The 26425-nt window shown below is 47.2% G+C and overlaps 1 protein-coding gene and 1 pseudogene across 2 annotated transcripts in view; one reads left to right on the top strand and one right to left on the bottom strand.

Annotated features, from left to right (window-relative positions):
• LOC126109731 (protein Lilipod) overlaps window positions 1–26425 on the top strand; it is a 368395-nt gene that overhangs the window by 90869 nt on the left and 251101 nt on the right. The window lies entirely within an intron of this gene.
• Window positions 23611–23727, bottom strand: LOC126110004 (5S ribosomal RNA; annotated as a pseudogene).

The following is a 26425-nucleotide window of genomic DNA, read 5'->3' as shown; positions in this document are numbered from 1 at the left end:
TTTTTTTCTCTAGATGCAAAAAAAGCACACACATACAGTTCATCTCTTCTTATTATAGGACGACCGAGAGTTACAAATATCACAAAGTAATTACGTAAGGCACTTGAATAGAAATATGTGAATAAAAAAAGCGTATGATTCTATAGCAAGAAAATAAACAATGAACTTTAACGTCGGAAATTTAAGACTTAAAACTTCAGATGCTTATCGCTGGAGATTTTTGCAACGTAGACCTGTGTGTGCGCGAACCTTTGGCGCGCACACACACACTCGTCTCGCCCTACACATCAGTGAGGCGAGAATCCAGATTTGCACAACAAGCAGGACGCTGAGACGGGCAGTCGACCATTATTCGTGGAGTGAGAGTGAGGATCTTTCGTTTTGGAGTCGATGCAGAAAATATATAAGTATTATGACCGGCTACACGTCTAAATGCTTTTATAATCACTTACAATGATGGGCGATTTCTTGCAAATTGGGCTACTCCGAGAAAAGATTTCGCGATAAATTTCTGTTCTACATACGAAACCTGTTCAAAAAAATCACGGAACATTAATAATTTCGCGCTAGCGGCCTGTTGGAGCGAAATTCAGTTGTCTTCCCCGGACACGTCTGTGTTTAATGTGTAACTGCCGCAAGTTCCACCGTCGTGTGCCTGTTACTTATTGTTCGTTGCTGTATCGAGCAGAACGTTGCGTCGCACAGTTCGCGCATTTCGAGATGACAGAGTTACAGGAGCAACGCATCTGCATTAAATTTTCCGTGAAACTCGAGATAACGTTTACAGAGAGACGCCAAATGGTGAAGGACGTGTTTAAGCCGTGCTCGGTGTTACGAATGGTTTACACGGTTTAAAAATGGCCGGACGGAAGTTAAAGATGACTTTCGTTAAGGATGCCCTTCGACGTCTATCCGTAACGCTCGTGTCGGAAACGTCGGCGATTTTGTGCGTGCCAGTCAGAGACTGGCGACGATACAACAGATAAAAGAAAATCGTAGATGACACTTCGCGCGATCGAGTAAGAATGCTTCCGGAAGAGACTGTGCACAATAAGTAAAAGGTAAGCGAGGAAAATTTTTTGTAGACAAAGTTTCAGATTTTTTTTTTTGAACAGACTTCGTATTTCATCTACGGATATTAGAAGACATTAAAAATCTCGGGACACATCCGACAGGTATTCGTGACCCAATAATGTGTCACGTCACGGAGGCTTAGAACCGCTGAGCTGTATAATAGAAATAGGTAATGTTCTACTGTAAGTCTGTGCGAAGTGAGTAAACTTTCACAACTCCGCTGAGGTGGCAGAGCGGTTAAAGGCGCTTCAGTCTGGAACCGCGTGACCGCTACTGTCGCAGGTTCGAATCCTGCCTCGGGCATGGATGTGTGTGATGTCCTTAGGTTAGTTAGGTTTATGTAGTTCTAAGTTCTAGGGGACTGATGACCACAGAAGTCAAGTCCCATAGTGCTCAGAGCCATTTGAACCATTTTGCCAACTCCGCTGAAAGAGTAGCGTTACTGACGTTTACCGTTCACGTAAATTCTGGGAAAGTGAATACCCGGTCCAAAGTATTCGGGAATCGGACGTCTAGCATTTATTTTAATCGTTACTGTACGGTACTCCGGCGAGCTCTTGCGTAGCGCAGGGTAACAGTAATCTGGAAGCGATGTCGCACGGACCTTTCTGGGTGCTGAAACAGCTGGCAGTGGGCCTTGTTTTCCAGCCCGTCGGCTCTTGTTTTGAGGCGAGCTGACGTGTTTACACAGTAGCGGGCGGTACCCTCGCCGCTCCAGCCTCGGAGGTGTTTGCGAAATCCTGCCACGAGCGCATTCCCTGCCGGCGAGTCCAAACAAACGTACTCTGAGTCACGCCCTCGCTGTAAACCCCGTCCACACTTGGGCGCTCACACTGGACTCTCATTCGGGAGGACGACGGTACAATCCCGCGTCCGCCCATCCTGATTTAGGTTTTCCGTACTTTCCCTAAATCGCTCCAGGCAAATGCCGGGATGGTTCCTCTGAAAGGGCACGGCCGACTTCCTTCCCCGTCCTTCCCTAATCCGATGAGACCGATGACCACGCTGTCTGGTCTCCTTCCCGAAACAACCAAACCGACCAAACTTCGGCGCCCTGCGAGCCACCGTACGGTGCGTGGCCGAGGCTGCCCCGTCTACGTCACACTCCGCAAGCCACCTAATGGCGTGTGGCGGAGGGCACTAATGGCTCCCTCCAACCCTGTTCCACTCGCGAATGGCTCGCGGGAAGAATGATTGTCGTCGGTAAGCCTCTGTATTGGCTCTAATTTCTCGAATTTTCTACTCGTGCTCACTACGCGAGACGTGTGTAGGGCAAAGTAAAATTTTGTACGACTCTTCCCGGAAAGTGCTCTCTAGAAATTTCAGTAGTAAATCTGCATTTACATCTACATACATACTCCGCAATCCACCATACGGTGCGTGGCGGAGGGTACCTCGTACCACAACTAGCACCTTCTCTCCCCGTTCCACTCCCAAACAGAACGAGGGAAATATGACTGCCTGTATGCCTCTGTACGAGCCCTAATCTCTCTTATCTTATCTTTGTGGTCTTTTCGCGAAATGTAAGTTGGCGGCAGTAAAATTGCATTGCAGTCAGCCTCAAATGCTGGTTCTCTAAATTTCCTCAGTAGCGATTCACGAAAAGAACGCCTCCTTTCCTCTAGAGACTCCCACGCGAGTTGCTGAAGCATTTCCGTAACACTCGCGTGATGATCAAACCTGCCAGTAACAAATCTAGCAGCCCGCCTCTGAATTGCTTCTATGTCCTCCCTCAATCCGACCTGATAGGGATCCCAAACGCTCGAGCAGTACTCAAGAATAGGTCGTATTAGTGTTTTATAAGCGGTCTCCTTTACAGATGAACCACATCTTCCCAAAATTCTACCAATGAACCGAAGACGACTATCCGCTTTCCCCACAACTGCCACTACACGCTTATCCCACTTCATATCGCTCTGGAACGTTACGCCCAAATATTTAATCGACGTGACTGTGTCAAGCGCTACACTACTAATGGAGTATTCAAACATTACGGGATTCTTTTTCCTATTGATCTGCATTAATTTACATTTATCTATATTTAGAGTTCTTTACACCAATCACAAATCCTGTCCAAGTCATCTCGTATCCTCCTACAGTCACTCGACGACGACACCTTCCCGTACACCACAGCATCATCAGCAAACAGTCGCACATTGCTATCCACCCTATCCAAAAGATCATTTGTGTAGGTAGAAAACAACAGCGGACCTACGTCTTCGTGATGCTGAACGCCTCTCCTGCAACGTCTGCCAGTGGAGTTTCTTTAGCATATCCGTAACGCTCTCTCGCCAGCTAAACGATCCCGTGACGAAACGCGCCGCTCTTCCTCGGCTCTTCCCTATCTTCTCGATCAGTCCTACGTGATAGGGGTCCCAGATAGATGAACAGTACTCAAGAATCGGGCGAACAAGCGCCTTGTAACTACCTGTTTCGTCGATGAGTTAAATTTCCTTAGATTTTTCCGATTAATATGAGTCTGGTGTCTACTTTCCCCATTATCTGTTTTATGTGCTCATTCCAGTTAAGGTCACTGGATACTTAGTTACGTCTAGGTATATTACGGTAAATATCACTTCCAGTTGTTTGTAATCAATAGTGTAGGTATACGATCATACACTGCTGGCCATTAAAATTGCTACACCAAGAAGAAATTCATGAGACAAATATGTTATAATAGAACAGATCCTGACAAGTCAGTACCCAGAACAACCATCTCTGGCCGTAATAACGGCCTTGATACGCATGGGCATTGAGTCAAGCAGAGCTTGGATGGCGTGTACAGGTACAGCTGCCCGTGAAGCTTTAACATACTACAGTTCATCAAGAGTAGTGACTGGCGTATTGTGACGAGACAGTTGCTCGGTCACCATTGACCAGACGTTTTCAATTGGTGAGAGATCTGGAGAATGTGCTGGCCAGGGCAGCATCGAAAATTTTCTGTATCCAGAAAGGCCCGTACAGGACCTGCGACATGCGGTCGTGCATTGTCCTGCTCAAATGTAGGGTTTCTCAGGGATCGAATGAAGGGTAGACCCACGGGTCATAACACATCTGAAATGTAACGTCTACTGTTGAAAGTGCCGTCAATGCGAACAAGAGGTGACCGAGACGTGTAACCAATGGCACCCCATACCATCACGCCGGATGATACGCCAGTATGGCGATGACGAATACAAGCTTCCATTGTGCCTTCACCACTATGTCGCAAAACACGGATGCGACCATCATGATGCTGTAGACAGAACCTGGATTCATAGGAAAAAATGACGTTTTTTCGTGGATCCAGGTTCGTCGTTCAGTACACCATCGCAGGCGCTCCTGTATGTGATGCAGCGTCAAGGGTAACCGCAGCCGTGGTCTCCGAGCTGATAGTCCATGCTGCTGCAAACGTCGGCGAACTGTTCGTGCAGATGGTTGTTGTCTTTCAAACGTCCCCATCTGTTGACTCAGGGATCGAGATGTGGCTGCACGATCCGTTATAGCCATGCGGATAAGATGCCTGTCATCTCGACTGCTAGTGATACGAGGCCGTTGGGATCCAGCACGGCGTTCCGTGTTACCCTCCTGAACCCACCGATTGCATATTCTCCTGACAGACAGTGGATCTCGACCAACGCGAGCAGCAATGTCGCGATACGATAAACCGAAATCGCGATGGGCTACAATCCGACCTCTATCAAAGTCAGAAACGTGATGGTACGCATTTCTCCTCCTTACACGAGGCATCACAACAACGTTTCACCAGGCAACGCCGGTCAGCTGCTGTTTGTGTATGAGAAATCGGTTGGAAACTTTCCTCATGTCAGCACGTTGTAGGCGTCGCCACTGGCGCCAGCCTTTTGTGAATGCTCTGAAAAGCTAATCATTTGCATACCACAGCATCTTCTTCCTGTCGGTTAAATTTCGCGTCTGTAGCACGTCATCTTCGTGGAGTAGCAATTTTAATGGCGAGTAGTGTGTATATGTTTTCCTGTATATGCACAATATGTTACATTTATTTATGTCCAGGGTCAGTTGGCTTAGTCTGCAGGATTCATCATGTCTTTAGAGGTCATTCCGCAAATCGTTACTATCTTCTGGCGTTGCTGCTCTGTTACACACAACCGCATCATCTGCGAAGAGGCTTAGAGAGCATCCGACACTTTGTAGGAGATCATTTATATACATTGTGAACAGTAACAGTCCTACCCTACTTTCTTGGGGTACACCGGAAATTAACTTTACATTTGTCGATTTTGCTCCGCTCAGCTACGTACTCCCGTCTGCGACCCACTCGCAAATGGAGCCAGGGAGAAACTAGGCCTGTCCCTGACCTCTCATTCCTCTCGCCTTTTTCAAGGAGTACGCTGATAAAATATCTCCGCTTTTAGGAATCGTACATAACCGCTCGCACGTTGGAAGATGCGCACCTACAGACTGCAAAGCTGCACGAGTCGCGCCGCAACACAAAGGAAAGGAATCAGGAGTAACCCGCTCAATTATAAACCAGGATCATCAACATGGAATTGCAGTGAAATCATGTGAAGTACTCTGTTGTCCAATGTTATGAAATACTTCGGAGGAAACGGTCTTTTGACGCAAAGTATCGCTCTTTTTTTGTTCTCATGAAGTAATGAGTGCTAAGACAGGTGGATCTCAAATTCATTCCGTGCCTCTAGATTTCAAAAAGTCTTTTAATTCCGTTCCTGACAACCGGCTTCCAATCAAATCGCGTACCTATCGACTCAGTTGCACAACTGTAATCGCGATTTCCTTTAAGAAAGATCGCAGTTCGTAGTGAGCGACGGGAAGTTACCTTGTGACACAGAAGTGCTATCTGCGTTCCAGGCCCCCAGCTGCTCCTGATCTATACAAACTGTTTGAGACGCAATCGCAGCAGCCCGCTTTTGTAGTTTCCAGATCACGTCGTTATATATATATATATATATATATATATATATATATATATATATATATATATATATAACGGATACCATGTATACTGTCTGTTCTTGCCTGGGTTAAAATTATCTCAGCTGTGTCACTAAAAGAATTTGTATGATTTTCTACACGATGTATTATATTTCAGACTAAAGTGTATAAAAAGAGAGTTATGTATTACAATCGGTATCTATTAACAATTAAAATTACTCTTTTAAGAATAATTGAAATTACTCATTTATTTATACAAAAGATATAATTTGGAAGATTGTTCTTTGGTAAAGAAAGTTAGTAAACTGTTTTGCTTTGTAAACGCTTTGGAATAATGTGACTAGGCTACCGCAGAATGTAAGGGTGGTGAGCATGCCTCTGATGGAAGTAAACGTTTTCCAAGTTTCTCACCAACTATGTAATTATTGGCTTTTTAATGTGGAAAATGTAAAAACGGTGTCATGTTGAAAGATGTGACAAAGAATGAAATAAAGGCAAATCTTCATCAGTTATTTAGTCATCGACAACCTAAGAAATCGAAATTTCAGCGGCTAGAATGTACTCCTAGACAAGACTTTGAGTCATCGACAGCGAGATAATGAAGATGACTAGAAAGTTATTATCTTGTGTATCTTACGTCTGTCAAAGCTTTTGAAAATAGTGAAGATACTAAGACAATGAATTTGATAGTGATGTGTGGGAGGGTTAGATTACACCATCTAGTAAACTCTCCGGAAGGTAAAAAGAAGTGCAAAATGGTATGGACAACATATCCCAATGGAGAGCAAAGTGGCAGTTGAAACTAAACGATAAAAAATTAGGTGATCCACGTGAGTACTATTAAAAACATCTGTTAAATTTCAGTTACTTAAGTCGCGAAAATCTAAAGGCTGTCGATTCAGCTTCGTACCTAGGGATTACAATTAAGAACAACTTGAAATTGTAACGAGCACATACAAAAAATTGTGCGACAGGCGAATCAAAGATTACTTCGTATTGACAGAACAGTTCGGAGATGCGACAGGTCTACTGAAGAGTGTTTCTGTGCTGTATCGGCTCTTACCAGACGGCATTGACGGACGAAATCGAAAAACCTCAAAGAAGGGCATCTCCTTTTGTGTTATACACGAGATGGGGCGACGATCATTAAAACAAAGGAGTTATTCCTTATGGTGAGAGCTGTTCACGTAACTACAGTCATCAACTTTCCCTTTCGAATGTCAAAACACTTTGGTGAGTCCCAGTTGTATAGGGACAAATGACTACCGTAGTTAAATAAGAGAAATCAGAGAACTCGCAAAAAAGGTTTAGGTGTTAAACTTTCCCAAGTGCAGTTCGAAAGCTAAACAGTGGAGAAATAGTCTGAAAGTCGTATAAACACTCTGCCACAGTTATGCAGATGCAGATTTGCTCGTCGCAGTCCTTGACGAGATTGTTGTTGGCAGTACGATCGCAAATGGCGGTCGACTAAATTTTGTCAATAGTATTTCGCGAAAAGAACAATTTCTTCCCTCCACAGATTCCAATTTGAGTTCACATATGGTCAGCGTAACATTTGGTTTTCATCTAACCTACCGGTAACAAATGTAGCAGCCCGCCCCTGAATTGCTTCCACGTCTTTCTGTAATGTGGAATACTCGAACGGGATCCAAGAATGGCTCGCGAGCCACACTTCCCCAGGATTTTTCTGCGAAAGCCAAGTAGACCATTCTTCTTTGCATTAGACACTGTACGCCTGTCTTCTGTTTCTCATTTACTTTCTGTGTTGTCTATACGAGTTCTCGTTCCTCCTATTTCCGCTTCATCTGTTGATAGCTGTCACTCCTGAATCTTTGATGCACAGATTCCCGCAATGGTTGTTGTTGTTGTTCTGGTTTGATGCAGCTCTCCATGCTACTCTATCCTGTGCAAGCTGCTTCATGTCCCAGTACCTACTGCAGCCTACGTCCTTCTGAATCTGCTTAGTGTATTCATCTCTTGGTCTCCCTCTACGATTTTTACCCTCCACGCTGCTCTCCAGTACTAAATTGGTGATCCCTTGATGCCTGAGAATATGTCCTACCAACCGATCCCTTCTTCTTGTCAAGTTGTGCCACAAACTTCTCTTCTCCCCCTAATCCTATTCAATACTTCCTCATTAGTTATGTGATCTAGCCATCTAATCTTCAGCATTCTTCTGTAGCACCACATTTCGAAAGCTTCTATTCTCTTCTAGTCTAAACTATTTATCGTCCCTATTTCACTTCCATACAAGGCTACACTCCATACAAATACTTTCAGAAACGACTTCCTGACACTTAAATCTATACTCGATGTTAACAAATTCCTCTTCTTGAGAAACGATTTCCTTGCCATTGCCAGTCTCCCCCCTGCGGGTCCGGGGATTAGAATAGGCCCGAGGTATTCCTGCCTGTCGTAAGAGGCGACTAAAAGGAGTCCATCCCCCTCACGGGGGTAGTTAGCGCCTGCGTCCGGAGACGGACGGTTCCACGACCTATAATCGTGGTCTTTGAAGTTTTCACTTCTCGTCTCTTCCTTCCTTTTGTTGGTTCCTTTCTTTGCTCTTCTCCACCTCACTGTCTTCCTTACTCTTTCCCTTGACTTCTCCTTGCCTTCTCATTGCCTTTTTCTCCTTGCCTTTTCATTGCCTTTTTCTCCTTGCCTTCTCATTGCCTTTTTCTCATTGCCTTTTTCTCCTTGCCTTCTCATTGCCTTTTTCTCATTGCCTTTTTCTCCTTGCCTTCTCATTGCCTTTTTCTCCTTGCCTTCTCATTGCCTTTTTCTCCTTGCCTTCTCATTGCCTTTTTCTCCTTGCCTTCTCATTGCCTTTTTCTCCTTGCCTTCTCATTGCCTTTTTCTCCCTGCCTTCTCATTGCCTTTTTCTCCCTGCCTTCTCATTGCCTTTTTCTCCTTGCCTTCTCATTGCCTTCTTCTCCTTGCCTTCTCTGGTCTCCGCCTTGGCGTTTGAGACAGTCTGTCCTCTTTCTCCCTCTCTCTTCTTTTTCCTCCTCTTCCTTCCTCCCTGTGCGTGTCTGAAGGCCGACCCACGCGTCCGCACGCGTAGCCGGTGACGGGGTAACGCGTAAGTCCCCGCCCTGGGTAGACATGTAAGGCACGCGCGTACCCCCTGGTAAAGGCCAGGCCCGGGGAGGGGTGATTGCCTGAGCTGATACCTTCTGACCATGCCGATTGGTCCCTCCGTCTGTTTCTCGGGAGGTGTGACCTGAGGTGTAAACATTCACCTAAGGCGGGAGTGCCCTCTGAGAGGGTCCCCACAAGGAAGGAGCGCGCCATCGGAGACGCTGGCAATCATGGGGGATTCCTCCGCAATGGATTCTACTCCATCTGTCTCGACTTCGACCCAAAAACGGAAACGTGACCAGCCAACAGTGACAAAAGTACTACCGCCTGCCCCACAATTCCTCGTAGTTTCTCGCACTGAGGACGGAAAGGATTTTTCCTCTGTCAACCCTTTTGTTATTCAGAAGGGCGTTGATGCCATAGCCGGATCTGTCAAATCTTGTACCAGGTTGCGTAACGGCACCTTATTACTCGAAACTGAGAGTGCCTTTCAGGCACAAAAACTGCTTCGGGCCACCCTCCTGTACACGTTCCCTGTCCGGGTGGAGGCCCACCGAACTTTGAATTCGTCTCGTGGTGTAGTCTACACTAGCTCCCTCGACGGATTGACTGACGAGGAGCTTCAATCTTTCCTCGCTGAGCAGGGCGTGACGGCTGTCCATCGGGTCATGAAAAAGGTCAACAACGACCTTGTACCGACCCGGACACTTTTCTTGACCTTCGATAGTGTTAAGCTGCCATCGCGCATCAAGGCAGGCTACGAGGTTATTTCTGTTCGCCCCTATGTCCCGACACCTACGCGCTGCTACCAGTGTCAGCGTTTCAATCACACTCGACAGTCTTGTTCCAATGCGGCTAAATGTGTCACTTGTGGCAGGGATGCCCATGAGGGTGACTGTCCACCTCCGTCTCCTCGTTGTGTGAACTGTCAGGGTGACCATGCCGCATCCTCCCGCGACTGTCCTGTCTATAAGGAAGAACGCTGTATCCAAGAAATTCGGGTCAAAGAGAAAGTGTCCACCTCGGCTGCTCGCAAGCTATTGGCTAGTAGGAAGCCCACGCTGCTCCCAGCGGGGAAATATAGTACTGTCCTCGCCTCTCCTCGGACTACCCGGGAGGTAGCAACCCAGACATGCGATCTGACCTTCAGCACCACGGTCGTCCGTTCGGCCAGTGCTAAGATCGCGCGGTCGACGTCTCCTCTTCCTCCCATCACACCACAGACACCAGCCACTTCCTCAGCTTCTGCTAAGTCGAAGACCCCGAAGTCAGATGCACGGTCCTTCAAGAAGGAACCATCCCGTGCAGACTTCCTCCGTCCCTCGACCTCCCAGCCTTCGACCGGTACTTCCACCAAACGTCCTTCCAAAAAGGCGCATAGGAAGCACAGTTCTCCTTCTCCGCCACGGCGCATTTCTTCTCCTGCGCCACCCAGCGGTTGCCGCCCCAGGCCGTCATCCGTTTCGCCTGGCCGCACCGCCGGTAGCCGTATATCTGGCCGTTCACCGGCGGAGGAAGCTCCCCCTCCCGGCCATCCTCCCGAGATGGCCGATGACCCTATAGACCCCATGGACGATGACTGTCCGCCTACTGATAGCGGCGGCAGTGCTCGCTCGAAGCCAGGCCCTAAGCGGCCTTCGAGGTGACCCCTTCTCTCCTCTTCCTTTTCTTACGATGGCACTTATTCACTGGAATATTCGCAGCATTCGCTCCAACCGAGAGGACTTGAAGTTGCTGCTCCGCTTGCATCGTCCGCTCGTCGTAGCCCTCCAGGAAACGAAGCTACGCCCATGCGATCACATTGCCTTGGCACACTACACCTCTGTGCGTTTTGACCTACCCCCTGTGGTAGGTATCCCAGCTCATGGAGGGGTTATGTTGCTGGTCCGGGATGATATTTACTACGATCCCATCACGTTGCACACCGGCCTGCAGGCAGTTGCCATCCGCATTACTCTCCCCACTTCTACGTTTTCCTTTTGTACCGTTTACACTCCATCGTCCTCTGCCGTTACCAGGGCAGACATGATGCAACTTATTGCTCAGCTACCTGCACCGTTTTTGTTAACTGGAGACTTCAATGCCCACCATCCCCTTTGGGGTTCTCCAGCCTCCTGCCCGAGGGGCTCCTTGTTCGCAGACCTTTTCAACCAGCTCAATCTTGTCTGCCTCAATACTGGCGCCCCTACTTTTCTTTCGGACACATCTCATACCTATTCCCATTTAGACCTCTCCATATGTACTCCCCAACTTGCACGCCGGTTTGAGTGGTATGCACTTTCTGATACATATTCGAGCGACCACTTCCCGTGTGTTATCCATCTCCTGCAGCATACTCCCTCTCCGTGCTCCTCTAGTTGGACCATCTCCAAGGCAGACTGGGGGCTCTTTTCTTCCAGGGCGACCTTTCAGGATCAAACCTTCACAAGCTGCGATCGTCAGGTCGCACACCTCACGGAAGTCATTCTCGCTGCTGCTGAATATTCCATCCCTCACCCTACTTCTTCTCCACGTCGCGTACCGGTCCCCTGGTGGACCGCAGCATGTAGAGACGCTTTACGTGCTCGTCGACGTGCTTTACGCACCTTTAAACGCCACCCTACAGTGGCGAATTGTATTAATTATAAACGTTTACGTGCTCAGTGTCGTCGTATTATTAAAGAAAGCAAGAAAGCCAGCTGGGCTGCTTTCACAAGCACCTTCAACAGTTTTACTCCTTCTTCTGTTGTCTGGGGTAGCCTGCGCCGGCTATCTGGCACTAAGGTCCACTCCCCAGTTTCTGGCTTGAAGGTCGCGAATGACGTCCTTGTGGCCCCTGAGGCTGTCTCCAATGCCTTCGGCCGCTTTTTCGCCGAGGTTTCGAGCTCCGCTCATTACCACCCTGCCTTCCTCCCCCGCAAACAGGCAGAGGAGGCTAGGCCACCTGACTTTTGCTCCTCGAATTGTGAAAGTTATAATGCCCCATTCACCATGCGGGAACTCGAAAACGCACTTGGCCGATCACGGTCCTCCGCTCCAGGGCCTGATTCTATTCATATTCAGATGCTGAAGAACCTTTCTCCTGCGGGTAAAGGTTTTCTTCTTCATACATACAATCGCATCTGGATTGAGGGACATGTTCCCGCATGCTGGCGCGAGTCTATTGTTGTCCCGATTCCTAAGCCGGGGAAGGACAAGCACTTGCCTTCCAGTTATCGACCTATCTCGCTTACCAGCTGTGTCTGTAAAGTGATGGAGCGAATGGTTAACTCTCGATTGGTTTGGCTGCTCGAGTCTCGACGCCTACTTACCAATGTACAATGTGGATTTCGTAGGCGCCGCTCTGCTGTTGACCATCTGGTTACCTTGTCGACCTTCATTATGAATAACTTCTTGCGGAAGCGCCCGACCGCGGCTGTGTTCTTTGATTTGGAGAAGGCTTACGACACCTGTTGGAGGGCGGGCATTCTCCGCACCATGCATACATGGGGCCTTCGCGGTCGCCTCCCTCTTTTTATTCGTTCCTTTTTAATGGATCGACAGTTCAGGGTACGTGTGGGTTCTGTCCTGTCCGACACCTTTCGCCAGGAGAATGGGGTGCCACAGGGCTCAGTTTTGAGCGTCGCTCTGTTCGCCATCGCGATCAATCCAATAATGGATTGCCTCCCAGCTGTTGTATCAGGCTCCCTTTTTGTGGACGATTTTACCATCTATTGCAGCGCGCAGCGTACACGTGTCCTGGAGCGCTGTCTTCAGCGTTCTCTTGACCGTCTTTACTCCTGGAGTGTCGCCAATGGCTTCCGTTTTTCTGCCGAGAAGACGGTCTGTATTAACTTCTGGCGCTACAAAGAGTTTCTCCCACCGTCCTTACGACTTGGTCCCGTTGCTCTCCCAATCGTGGAGACCACCAAATTTTTAGGCCTTACCTTTGACAGGAAACTTAGCTGGTCTCCACATGTGTCATATTTGGCCGCCCGTTGTACCCGTTCTTTAAATGTCCTCCGTGTTCTCAGTGGTATGTCGTGGGGAGCGGATCGAACCGTCCTACTTCGTCTATATCGGTCGATCGTCCGCTCCAAGCTGGATTATGGGAGCTTCGTATACTCCTCTGCACGGCCATCCATCTTACGCCGCCTCAACTCCATACAACATCGGGGTTTACGACTTGCGATCGGAGCATTTTATACCAGTCCCGTAGAGAGTCTTCATGCTGACGCTGGCGAATTGCCACTCACTTACCGGCGCGATATACTGCTTTGTCGGTATGCCTGTCGGCTACTGTCAATGCCCGACCATCCGTCTTATCGTTCCTTTTTTGACGACTCTCTTGACCTTCAATACGGGTTGTATGTCTCTGCCCTGCTACCCCCTGGAGTTCGCTTTCGTCGCCTCCTTCAACACCTTAATTTTTCACTCCCTGCAACCTTTCGAGTGGGCGAGAGCCGCACGCCACCTTGGCTCCAGGCTCAGGTCCGCGTTCACCTTGACCTCAGCTCGCTCCCAAAAGAGGTCACCCCCGGTTCGGTCTACCACTCCCGTTTTTTGGAACTTCGTTCGAAGTTCATCAACATGACTTTCATTTATACAGATGGCTCTAAGACCAATGACGGGGTCGGGTGTTCCTTTATTGTCAGGGCACAAAGTTTCAAATACCGGCTCCATGACCATTGTTCGGTCTTCACAGCTGAGCTCTTTGCCCTCTACCAGGCTGTTCTTTACATCTGCCGCCACCGACATTCTGCTTATGTCATCTGCTCAGATTCTCTGAGCGCCATCCAGAGCCTCAGTGATCCGTACCCGGTTCACCCTTTCGTACACCGGATCCAACGCTCTCTTCAGCGGCTGGTGGACGTCGGTCCGCCGGTTGGCTTTATGTGGGTTCCTGGCCATGTCGGTATCCCTGGGAACGAAGCTGCAGATGCCGCGGCCAAGGCTGCGGTCCTCCAGCCTCGGACAGCTTCTTGTTGTGTCCCTTCGTCCGATTTTAGCAGGGTCATTTGTCGGCGCGTTGTGTCGCTGTGGCATGCCGATTGGGCTGCACTTACCGACAACAAGCTTCGGGCCTTAAAACCTCTTCCCGTGGCTTGGACGTCCTCCTCACGCCCTTCTCGGCGGGAGGAGGTCGTTTTAGCAAGGTTACGAATTGGACACTGCCGGTTCAGCCATCGCCATCTGCTGACGGCTGCGCCTGCGCCGTTCTGCCCATGTGGGCACTTGCTGACGGTCCGCCACATTTTAATGTCCTGTCCAGATCTTAACCAACTGCGCCTCGATCTTAAACTGTCTAATACCTTCGATGCAATTTTAGCGGATGACCCACGAGCAGCTGCTCGTGTTCTTTGTTTTATCAGTTTGACGAACCTCGCTAAGGACATTTGATGATGTTGTTTTTTAATCCTATGCCTGTCAGTCTCTTTTATCGTGTTTTCCCTTTTAGTTGTTGTTGTCAACTTGTGCCTCGCGGTGCATTCTTAGAGTAGTCAGGGCGCTAATGACCATTGAAGTTGTGCGCCCTAAAACCACAAAAAAAAAAAAAAAAAAAAAAAAAATTGCCAGTCTACATTTTATATCCTCTCTACTTCGACCACCATCAGTTATTTTGCTCCCCGAATAGCAAAACTCCTTTACTACTTTAAGTGTCTCATTTCCTAATCTAATTCCCTTAGCATCATCCGACATAATTCGACTACATTCCATTATCCTCGTTTTGCTTTTGTTGATGTTCATCTTATATCCTCCCTTCAAGACACCATACATTCCGTTCAACTGCTCTTCCAAGTCGTTTGCTGTTTCTGACAGAATTACAATGTCCTCGGCGAACCTCGAAGTTTTTATTTCTTCTCCACGGATTTTAATACCTACTCCGAAATTTTCTTTTGTTTCCTTTACTGCTTGGTCAATATACATATTGAATAACATCGGGGAGAGGCTACAACCCTGTCTCACTCCCTTTCCAACCACTGCTTCCCTTTCATGTCCCTCGACTCTTTTAACAGCCATCTGGTTGTGTACAAATTGTAAATAGCCTTTCACTCCCTGTATTTTACCCCTGCCACCTTCAGAATGGTTATAGAGTCCGTTTGGCGTACCCCTGTTCACACATCCTGCCGGTGCTGGCCATAGCAGTTTGTGATGATTCCGCAAGTTGTCAGCAAACCTCATTCGTCTGGTTTCGGTGTATTTAGAGAGAGTGCAGTGGTGTTTTATCCGATCGTAGCACCGTAACTCAAACGAATGCAGCCTTTTTTTCTCCAACAGTAGGAGAAGGAAATGGAGTAGGGATGTCATCAGAATGAATTGCGGTGAAGTAGTGTACAAAGTCGGAAAGTGTAATCCTGTAGGTCGATAAGTGTGAAAAGGCCAAGGAAGAGATGGGGACGCGTAACAGGCGAAGGCACGATCCTTACAGGGCAGAGGAAGACGTGAGGGTGTCCAGACAGGACACGGCACGGCACGGCAGAGCGGGCCGCCACACAGAGGTCGCTTTCGCTGCGGCCGGTTCCCGGCGCCTGCACAATGGCCTCGCCGTGGACCAGCACAGCCGTATAAATAGACCGGCGCGGCGCGTGTCGCCTTCGTCTCCTCGCCACGTCGACACACACACACACACACACACACACACACACACACACACACACACACACACACACACACACACAGAGAGAGAGAGAGAGAGAGAGAGAGAGAGAGAGAGAGAGAGAGAGAGAGATGGTTATCATGGGTCAGTTGAAACTCGAGCTTTCGAAAATGTGCATCACGTCCTTCATCAGGAGCTGAGTGATTACCGGGACTGATGCGCTTGCCTTGAGTCATAGGGGCCTGGCTTACTGTGCGTGGGGTGCTGTGGCGTCCCTGCCGGGGTGGCCGAGCGGTTCTAGGCGCTTCAGTCCGGAACTGCGTTGCTGCTACAGTCGCAGGTTCGAATCCTGCCTCGGGCGTGGATGTGTGTGATGTCTTTAGGTTAGTTAGGTTAAGTAGTTCTAAGTTCTGATGACCTCAGATGTTAAGTCCCATAGTGTTCAGAGCCATTTGATCCATTTTTGCTGTGGACTGTGGAGGAATTTGCGTGCATAAAAAGTGGAGAGTGCAGACAGCAAGCATAGTGTAACTTTGGGCATGTTGGACCACTTTTTTTCTTCAGCATAAAATGTGTGTGCTTTTCAACTTTTCTTGACTTCTGGCAGCATGTTGGTGTAGTATGTCATAAAAACGTAAGTACAATATATTCTTGAGGCACTGCAACTTAAAATACAAGAGATATGATAAAATGGAAATATGCCACATACGTATCTTCCGGCAGATAAAAACGGCCTGGGACTGCGGCTATATTCGGTGGTACGATTGCACTCGTCTTCAAGACACTTGCACCATTTTCAACTTTCGTTGCTGTAGGCACGCCGAGTTGAGCAGCTTTCGAAACTGAAGGTGGTTAATTTTCCTGTGTGCATTATTCATTATGGAATGCAACAGGCGTTGTAAAAATAATTTTTGAGGTATTTGAAAAAGGAGCGGTCGAGGGGCTGCAACCAGTGGGGTGTATGCAGAGGTAGACTCGTTAGAATGATCCCCTGTTCCCGTCCAAACTCTAATGTTTCCATAGAGCTTCGCTGAGACGTCTGCTCGTCGAGTACCTGCAATAGCGCGCCGTGAGGAAGTAATGTTGGCTCGGTTGCGAATAGGGCGGTCACGTGTTCAGTGGCGACCCTGCACCCGGCTGTCCTTTCTGTAGCCAGCCATTAACAGTCACACATTTCCTGATCCTCTGCCCCTATTTTAGCCACTTACGTCTCAGGGTCGGACATTTTAGCGGATGACGTGCGAGCTGTGGCTCGCGTTTTAAATTTTTTTTAAAGCACTAATGGGAGGGAAACTTTTGCAAGCAATTAAAGGTCTTTACATAGTCAGGCAGCAGTTAGTTGACGGTAAATTGACTTCATCGTTCAGAGTAGTTTCAGGGGTAAGACAAGCCTGCAACATGTCTGCACTGTTGTTCATATTACTTATGGATCATCTGTTGAAAACAATAGACTGGCGGGGTGAGATAAAGATATGTGAACACAAAATAAGCAGTCCCGCATATGCGGATGACTTAGTTGTGATGGCAGATTCGATGAAAGTTTGCAAAGTAATATTTGAGAGCTAGATCAGAAATGTAAGGACTGTGGTATGAAGATTAGAATCTCCAAAACGAAAATGTCAGTGGGAAAGAGATATAAACTGATTGAATGCCAAATAGGAGGAACAAAGTTAAACAGGTGGACGGTTTCAAGTACTTAGGATGCATATTCTCACAGGATGGCAACATAGTGAAACAACTGCAAGCGAGGTGTAGCAAAGCTAATGCAGTGAGCGCTCAGCTACGATCTACTCTCTTCTGCAAGAAGGAAGTCATCTGTTCACCGTTCAGTCTTTCGACCAACTTTGTTGTATGGGAGCGAAAGCTGGGTGGATTCAAGTTACCTTATCAACAAGGTTGAGGTTACGGATATGAAAGTAGCTAGGATGATTGCAGGTACTAGTAGATGGGAACAATGGCAGGAGGGTGTCCACAATGAGGAAATCAAAGAAAAACTGGGAATGAACTCTATAGATGTAGCAGTCAGGGCGAACAGGCCTAGGTGGTGGGGTCATGTTACACGCATGGGAGAAGCAAGGTTACCCAAGAGACTCATGGGTTCAGCATTAGAGGGTAGGAGGAGTCGGGGCAGACCGAGGAGAAGGTACCTGGATTCGGTTAATAATGATTTTGAAGTAATAGGTTTAACATCAGAAGAGGCACCAATGTTAGCACTGAATAGGGGATCACGGAGGAACTGTATAAGGGGGGCTATGCTCCAGACTGAACGCTGAAAGGCATAATCAGTCTAAAATGACGATGATGTTGAGTAATATGACAAAAGGAGATTTGATTTCTTCCTGGTGACTCCGGTGTCTTGTCGACGTCTTTTAGATTCTCTTCCGTAACGTCTTGATGTTTTAGATTTGTTTTTTCTGCCTTTTTGTATTGGGCTTCGCAACGGTTTTTTACCCTCACAGTCCCAGCATTCTACGGTACTATACTGAGCGCTTATGACCTTAGATCTTTTGCGCCCTAAAATCCCACAAAAAATAGTTGTGCGGCCTTGCGCGAACCCGTTGCGCTGCCGAAACTGTGCGTCCCACACGAGCAGCTGTTTCCGGAATGGACGCGTCACATTGTTTCACGCCAACAATGCGCCCCCTTTCAGACTGACTGATTTGACAGTACGGTTGGCGGACACGCCTGCGAGGCATCCTGTGCGCGTGCACTACTGACGCGCCACCTCGGGTGTGCAGCCGCAGGTGGCGCTGCACCGCGACATCCGTCTCGACGTTGAACCTGCCGTCACATTTTAATCGTTTGTCTACAACATGCTAATGTACATGCGCTTTGAATAAGAACGTCCTATCTGTAGTCGTTCGAGGTGTTCCGTTTTTTCTGAACACGTGTGTACATTTTTGTATGTACATATTGAAAATAGTTACATAATAATATGAACAATTTCGTTTATAGATGTAAATGTGTGTTTGTACAAAATCGTAAATGTCCGAAACTTTCTCACTGATTGCTTTGAAATCTGGACACAAAGTTGGAGTCGAATACGAGCATATTTTCCATACCTATGGGAGCGCCATAGCGTTTATCTGTGTGTTGCATAATACTTGTGTAATCGTATATACCGTATTCCGCTCGAGTACGCATGTAAAAAAAAAAAAAAAAAAAAACACGCTCTTTATTCGAATGCAATGTTTTGTCAAAATTTCAGTGCAACTGGTGAAGAACTTTTGAAACTGTGTGATTCTGAACAAACGAGCGTGTACATTTTTATTTGCGTAGATCGTTAAAAAAGAAGGGACCATAAAAATACAAAATATCAAACAAAACGCACATTTTTTATAGATTAGAAAAATGGTACGAATCGTGCAAATTTCCCGAAATGTCTAATGAGCTCGATGGGATGGAATGTTTTCGCGAGGACTACTTGCCTACACTGTGGAAGTACGGGCCGATTCCAGTTGCTCGACGTGCCTGTTCACTGACAGTGCCGTAGGCAGATTGAGGGACCTGGTAAGCGGAATGTGTGACGGTTCAAAATTATTCTATCGGATTTTCTGTCGTCACGATTTCATTTCCTCATTTCAGTCTCTTGTAATAGGAGTCAAAAATTAATATAAGTCAAGGAGAAGCATGTGGTATTTATCATTTCATTGTTGATGAATATATTATAGAAGAAATCCGTACCGTGTCCAGCCGTGTAAGTGTTCGTAGTCTGCAGGTCAACCGCTAGAAGGGCGACCGACGGCCGAGAGATGCTATACTGTCACCGTTAACAGACAACGGTGCCGCCCTACTCTTGCCTGCTCTAATGGCACTGAGGGGGTTCTGTTGAGGAGAGCAGTGAGCTCGGGTCAGTGCTGACCGGCCGACCGCTGCCCACAGCGGCTTCTGATGCCGCCACATGTCGGTGCGGCCGCGTGGCGCGGGCTGGAAACGGGGAAACCCACCGAGACAGGCGACTTCCACAGAGGGCACAGCCTGTGAATGAGTATCTGGAAAACGGCCGAGTTGGTCGAATGTCGACGTGCTACTGCCGTGAGCATGAGAGTGAAACTATCGCTAGGCGATAGATGGTCGGACGTCCACGACTGTTCACACAAAATGGGGCTCGGAGGCTTGTTTCCTCTGAAAAGTGGTGAGCGGACGATTTGGATGAGATTCGGTCAATGAAAAGGGCACATACAATTCGAGGTTTATTTCCCCAAAACCGTTAATTAATTGTAATGAATTACACTGTGGCTTACAAATTACAGTGACACAGACGAATCGAGTTGCTTACAATATGAGGTAATAAGTAAGTTTCTCTGTTCACCTGTGGCATATAACATTCTTGTGTCGTTTGAATCACTGCCACACAAAACTGTTTACAACTTCATACATTCACAAATAATCATTCTCCATTAAACTACATACTTTCGCCTAATACAGTTAAATTTTGTAATGTGAAGCACAAATGTATAATTTACAATTGAAGTTACTCCTTCCTATACCTTCTTTAAAAGAGTGATAAAATTTCCAAAAGGTATCTCAATTAACACAACAACGCGTACATGACTAGCTCAAATAATTTGCTTCCTTACAGAAAGTTTGCTGATTTCAACAGCGCAGACCACATTCAAACTGTAGCCAACATGGGCCGCTTGCCGGTCAAAGCATGTTACGACTGCGGCAGCGGGCAAACTTGCATAGCTAATAAAAGAACGCAGGCCACCTAGCAATCTTACCAAAATCAGTTTACACGAAGGATGAAGAGGGGGCGGGGGGAAAACATAATAAATACCACACGCAAGTGCACTTGCCAAACCCACTAATAAAAATATAGTATAAAAGGATCTCAATTAATGACAAAATCCGGGCTAGGCCCGGCAATATTGCACCTGAGCGCTAGTAGCCAAAATAAGGTTGACAGATACCGAGGTCTGACATCATCGTAGGGCTAACTGCTACAACAAATAAATGAGTCAAAGAACAAGCAAATGGCAATGCCCAGCAATTTAAATAAAAATAAGTGAGCACAAGGCTAAAAGCAATTGCTAGCAACTTAACAAGCACACACAAAAATATCAGACTGCTGCCACATCACAAAACGGAACAGGCACGCGCGCAGTCCCCAGCAAGCCAGAAAACCGAGAACACACACACTGCAGCAACCGAGCCGGCCTGACCACAGTAATTTCAACTCGAGAGTCAGGGCGCGTGAGCACACCGGGTCCACGCAAAACACACGCTGCCGAATAACTCCCACCGACAGATGCGGCTGCCCCCCGGGCGGGAAAATGGGGGCGACGACCGGGTACACACCGGCAGAAAAGTCGACACCCAGACTCCGGCCAAAACGGAATCGCGCAGAAAATATGAACAACAGCTGACGTAAGGTGAAACGAACCCCGCCACGCAGACCGGACAGAGGAAACACACAGAAAGCCTGCCCCGCAGTCCTTACAACTCCCGGGTGAGGAAACCCGAGCGATATCGTGGCACCCTTTTCAGAGGCGGAGAACCTGGAGCGGTCGCGTGCGGGGGTCCGTCAGTTGTCCACTGCAGCACGTCACCGACACGACACGCCGCCCGAGAGGCCCCCCGTGCAAAACACCACCAGCTCGGTGCGAGCCGAGCGCGCGCGGACCCCCGCGAAAAACAGCAGCCGTCTCAGCTGCTGCGCAGGCCGAACCGGACGCAAACAGAAATACAGGTCGCTATCGCTAGTGCCGGATACGCGACGCGCCAGAGAAGTGGCGCAAGTGGGACCGATGGTGACGAGTAGCATCTCTGCCGACAGAGCAGAAGGGTGGTGCACGCACAGCTGTTTCGGAGCAAATCGTTCGTCGTACGTTTTCGAACACGGAGCTCTGCAGCAGACCACCCCCGAGTCTTCACACGTTGACCCGACGGCATCGTGAGATGGGCGCGGGACCGTCGGGATTCGAGCGTCGTTCGACGGAGAAGTGGCGGGTGGGTCTTCGGGTGAGTCACGTCTTTGCTGCACTGGGTCGCCGGTCGACGGTCGCCTCCACAAACGGCGGCTCGAAACGTCCGGCGCGCCACGCTCGCAGTGTTACGGTATGGGAGGCACGGAACCTGTGGTGGTAATCGAAGACACGCTGACAAATGCGAACCACCTGCATCCCTTCACGCTAGACGTCTTACCCGACGGTGACGTCATCCTTTCGCAGCATAATTGTCAGAGCCTCGGATCCCTTACGGTGCTACGGTAGTTTGAGGAGCATTACAGTCAACTCACGTCGATGTCTCTGCGACCAAATTCGCCTGATGCGAATCCTATAGAACCCTAATGGGTAGCTATCGGACGCAAAGAAGCTGCCAAAGCAGCTGCCCGCTACTTGCGCGAATTACACGATCTGTGCGAAGACATCTTAATGCCACGTACCTCCACAAACCTACCGACAAAAGTTCGGATCCGTGATACGCAGTATCAGTTATGTCTTTCATTCCAAAGACGGACATACTAGGTAGTAAAAAAGGTGGTCATCGTGTTTTGGCTCATCAGACAGAGTGTTACTCCGTGTGAGTTAGGACAAGTCTGAAAGTGTCGTGATACGTACCTACCTGACACAAAATTCTATCGATTATTTCGTCATTGTGGAATTTATCGCGATTTTTTTTTGAAAGAGTATACGAAGTTGTTGTCGGACTAAGCTGTGTTTTAAATGAAAGGTTTGAAGAATGCAGTAACTTCATTTAGGGCACGATGAGTATAATTATTTTCTGAACCTTGTCAGTCGCACTCATCGATTTTGTGTGGCTCGTGACGGAAAGTCAAGTGATTTTAAATTGCTACCAGCTCAGTTAAGAGTGGCTTGTACGTTGTGTCAGTACTTGATAGTACAACTCCTGAGCCCTTTGAATACGACGACACTAAAGTTTTGACTCGAGTAATTTTGTCTGAAATGGTTCGTGTTGTGTTGTCAGCACACACGGCAGTACATTTGGGCGTTGCTAATAATTAACGGAGATTTATGAGGGCAGACTCGAGCGTAATTTTTCAAGTACAGAGCCGTACTACGAGGTAGTAACGTTATTGTGTGTGTCGAGTAGTTGCTTATAGAGCATTATTCCTGCAGCTCTTCTCGATTGGCGAATCAACCCTCACGTGTCGGAGGTGAATTACCGTAGACATATTGCTAGTGACGTAACCGTTGAGGCAACTTTGCCCTAGCCGAACCATTACAAAGCGGAAATTCCAACTGCTACCATTATTTCTGTAGTAAAAGTGACGAGTTACAATTACGTTTAGCATATGCTTTTGGGTACACGTGAGGCAAACACATGAAGAGCCTAGTATTTTGAAAAACTAAACTCTGAGTGGTGAAATAAAGTGGTGGTGGCACCTACGATTTCTTTTAAGTTTTTTGTAGTGTTCATCTCGCTTACTGTGGGGGTATTAGTTTTTAACACTCACTCATACACAACCGACGTTTGGCCGTTGGAAAGCATTTACGTTTAGAAAGAAAATAAGAATGAACCTTCATTCGTTAAAAATACATTTTAGTCCCCAAATTATCATTTACCCATGACGAACTTTCAGCAAGTAATTGAGAGAAGTAGAGAATTTAAAAGGAAAGTAAAAGTTATAGTTCCGACATTTAGCAAGCAGCGTGAGCAGGCTCAAATAAGTGATAAGATCTTGACATCTGAATTGAGAACGATTAAAACCAAAGACTGTGATTTTCAGAGACTAGCGCCTAGTAGCTTAAGATATTAAAGGAACTTCATAAGGGGTTGCCATTGAAACATTACGATTAATTAAATATTGGAGCTGGCAAGCACTCCGTCTTCAGGCCACGAGTGGCCTACCGGGACCATCCGACCGCCGTGTCATCCTCAGCGGAGGATGCGGATAGCAGGGGCGTGGGGTCAGCACACCGCTCTCCCGGCCGTTATGATGGTATTCTTGACCGAATCCGCTACTATTCGGTCGAGTAGCTCCACAATTGGCATCACGAGGCTGAGTGCACCCCGAAAAAGGGCAACAGCGCATGGCGGCTGGATGGTCACCCATCCGAGTGCCGACCACGCCCAGCAGCGCTTAACTTCGGTGATCTGACGGGAACAGGTGTATCCACTGCGGCAAGGCCGTTGCCCGGTGTTGGCAAGAATATACCTAAAAGATATAATAAAGGAATAAGCTGATATGTAAACATTTATTAGTAGCGGCACAAATAAGCAGAGGCGGTGCGCAAAGAAGTTTATTTACGTTGAGTTAGCAACAATTTGTATTTCTGGATTTGTATGTCACATTCTTTGACGAAAATACTTCAATTCTGACACTTTTTCAACACTTCCGGGATTTGTAAGTAATTGATGGTACATTAAAGTCGTAACTGTCGTGATACTGGAGTTGGTGTAGTAATGCCAGAATATCATTTAGTTATTTAGTGGAATATTACTACCTGCTAACTTACGTATATTGAGTGGATTTTTTACAAAAAAAGAAAAGAAAAAAAAGACGCTTTCATTTACTCGAGGGTGCGTTATATTGCTGAGAGAGAGAATTACCAATTCGATCGAGCATAAGGTTACTTATTGTTTACATAGTTGCTTCCGCAGTGTCTTTAGGAATCTGCGTGCATCTGAGAGATGCGATGAAATTCTATTGCACCTCTCCACGAGTAATTGTGAAGCCATTGTACGCCTACGAGAAGTAGTTGCGACAGCAAAAAGCAGGGCAAACAACAGCAGAAGGCTCTCTGTTGGCTGGAACGTGGCGATGCCGCGCCTGACACTGGAGAAGGCGGCCGTGTTTGCCGTGAGAGTCCCGCAAGCCCCTGCCGCGTCTACTGTACACGGGGCTTCAAAAAGGACTTCACAACTATAAAAAACAATTCATATAAATGTACTGAAAGAAGATACAGAACTGGGTTTGGTGTTACTTTGTAGGAAAAAAGTAGAGTTTTGTTTTCTTTTTTTTACCTTAAACTAGAGATGTTGTACGAGGCTTGCGTTGGTTGTCCTGCACACATCCCATCGGAAGTGAATTTCTTCCCAAACTCTGTGTAGCAATGCAAGTGTAACATGCTCAGTGGCGGCGTAAGTTCTTGCTCTGAGTTTAGGTGGAGAAGCCGACACAGGAGGTGCAAAGACGACATCGTCGATGAATCCCCATTTTAAAGAAAAGCGAGCGGTGTCAGGTCCGGGGAACGTGGGGGGCATGCAGTTGGTCCGTCACGGCCAGTCCACTGGTCTGGGAGAATCCCGGGCGTCAGCCGGGTACTGGGGTGGTGGTGATGCACCCTCTTGCACCAATCGGTCATCCTCATCGATCTGTGGTGTCAAAAACTGTTGTAACACATCCAGGTACACTATCTCGTTGATGGTTCTCTCATGGAAAAACTTACTGAGCACCCTGTTTCTAAAAAAAACATTTATGCCACACATAAATTGTAGGCCTACTAGCAGGATCTTGGTAGGGAAATTACGGTGAACTGTTGTCGTCGTCTTCGATTCTTCAAACCAAAATACACAGCTAGCACGCTCGGCTCCTGTGAAAGCAGCCATCTTTAACCCAACTGCGCGAGACTAATTGACACTACAATTGCCTCTGTAGCTACTATGAATCAGTTTCTTGTTGTTGTTGTTGTTGTTGTTGTTGTTGTGGTCTTCAGTCCTGAGACTGGTTGATGCAGCTCTCCATGCTACTCTATCCTGTGCAAGCTTCTTCATCTCCCAATACCTACAGCAACCTACATCCCTCTGAATCTGCTTAATGCATACATCTCTTGGTCTCCCTCAACGATTTTTACCCTCCACGCTGCCCTCCAGTACTAAATTGGTGATCCCTTGATGCCTCAGAACATGTCCTACCAACCGGTCCCTTCTTCCTGTCAAGTTGTGCCACAAACTCCTCTTCTCCCCAATTCTGTTCAATACCTCCTCATTAGTTATGTGATCTAATCATCAGCATTGTTCAGCACCACATTTCGAAAGCTTCTATTCTCTTCTTGTCCAAACTATTTATCGTCCATGTTTCACTTCTATACATGGCTACACTCCATACAAATACTTTCGGAAACGGCTTCCTGACACTTAAATCTATACTCGATGTAAACAAATTTCTCTTCTTCAGAAACGCTTTCCTTGCCATTGCCAGTCTACATTTTATATCCTCTCTACTTCGACCATCATCAGTTATTTTGCTCCCCAAATACCAAAACTCCTTTAGTACTTTGAGTGTCTCATTTCCTAATCTAATTCCCTCAGCATCACCCGATTTAATTCGACTACATTCCAGTATACTCGTTTTGCTTTTGTTGATGTTCATCTTATATCCTCCTTTTAAGACACTATCCATTCCGTTCAACTTCTCTTCCAAGTCCTTTGCTGTCTCTAACAGAATTACAATGGCATCGGCGAACCTCAAAGTTTTTATTTCTTCTCCATAGATTTTAATACCTTCTCCGAATTTTTCTTTTGTTTCCTTTACTGCTTGCTCAATATACAGATTGAATAACATCAGGGATAGGCTACAACCCTGTCTCACTCCCTTCCCAACTGCTGCTTCCCTTTCATGCCCCTCGACTCTTTTTATTTCCATCTGCTTTCTGTACAAATTGTAAATAGCCTTTCGCTCCATGTATTCCACTGAACATTGTCAAAAGCTGTCTCGAAGTCTACAAATGCTAGAAACGTAGGTTTGCCTCTCCTTAATCTTTCTTTAAAGATAAGTCGTAGGGTCAGTATTGCCTCACGTGTTCCAACATTTCTACTGAATCCAAACTGATCATGCCCAAGGTCGGCTTCTACTAGTTTTTCCATTCGTCTGTAAAGAATTCGCGTTAGTAT

This window comes from Schistocerca cancellata, chromosome 12, assembly GCF_023864275.1.
Source record: "Schistocerca cancellata isolate TAMUIC-IGC-003103 chromosome 12, iqSchCanc2.1, whole genome shotgun sequence".
In the NCBI taxonomy this organism is placed as follows: Eukaryota; Metazoa; Arthropoda; class Insecta; order Orthoptera; family Acrididae; genus Schistocerca; species Schistocerca cancellata.
Note: the sequence above shows the minus strand (reverse complement) of the source record. Positions and strands in the feature narration are given on the sequence as shown.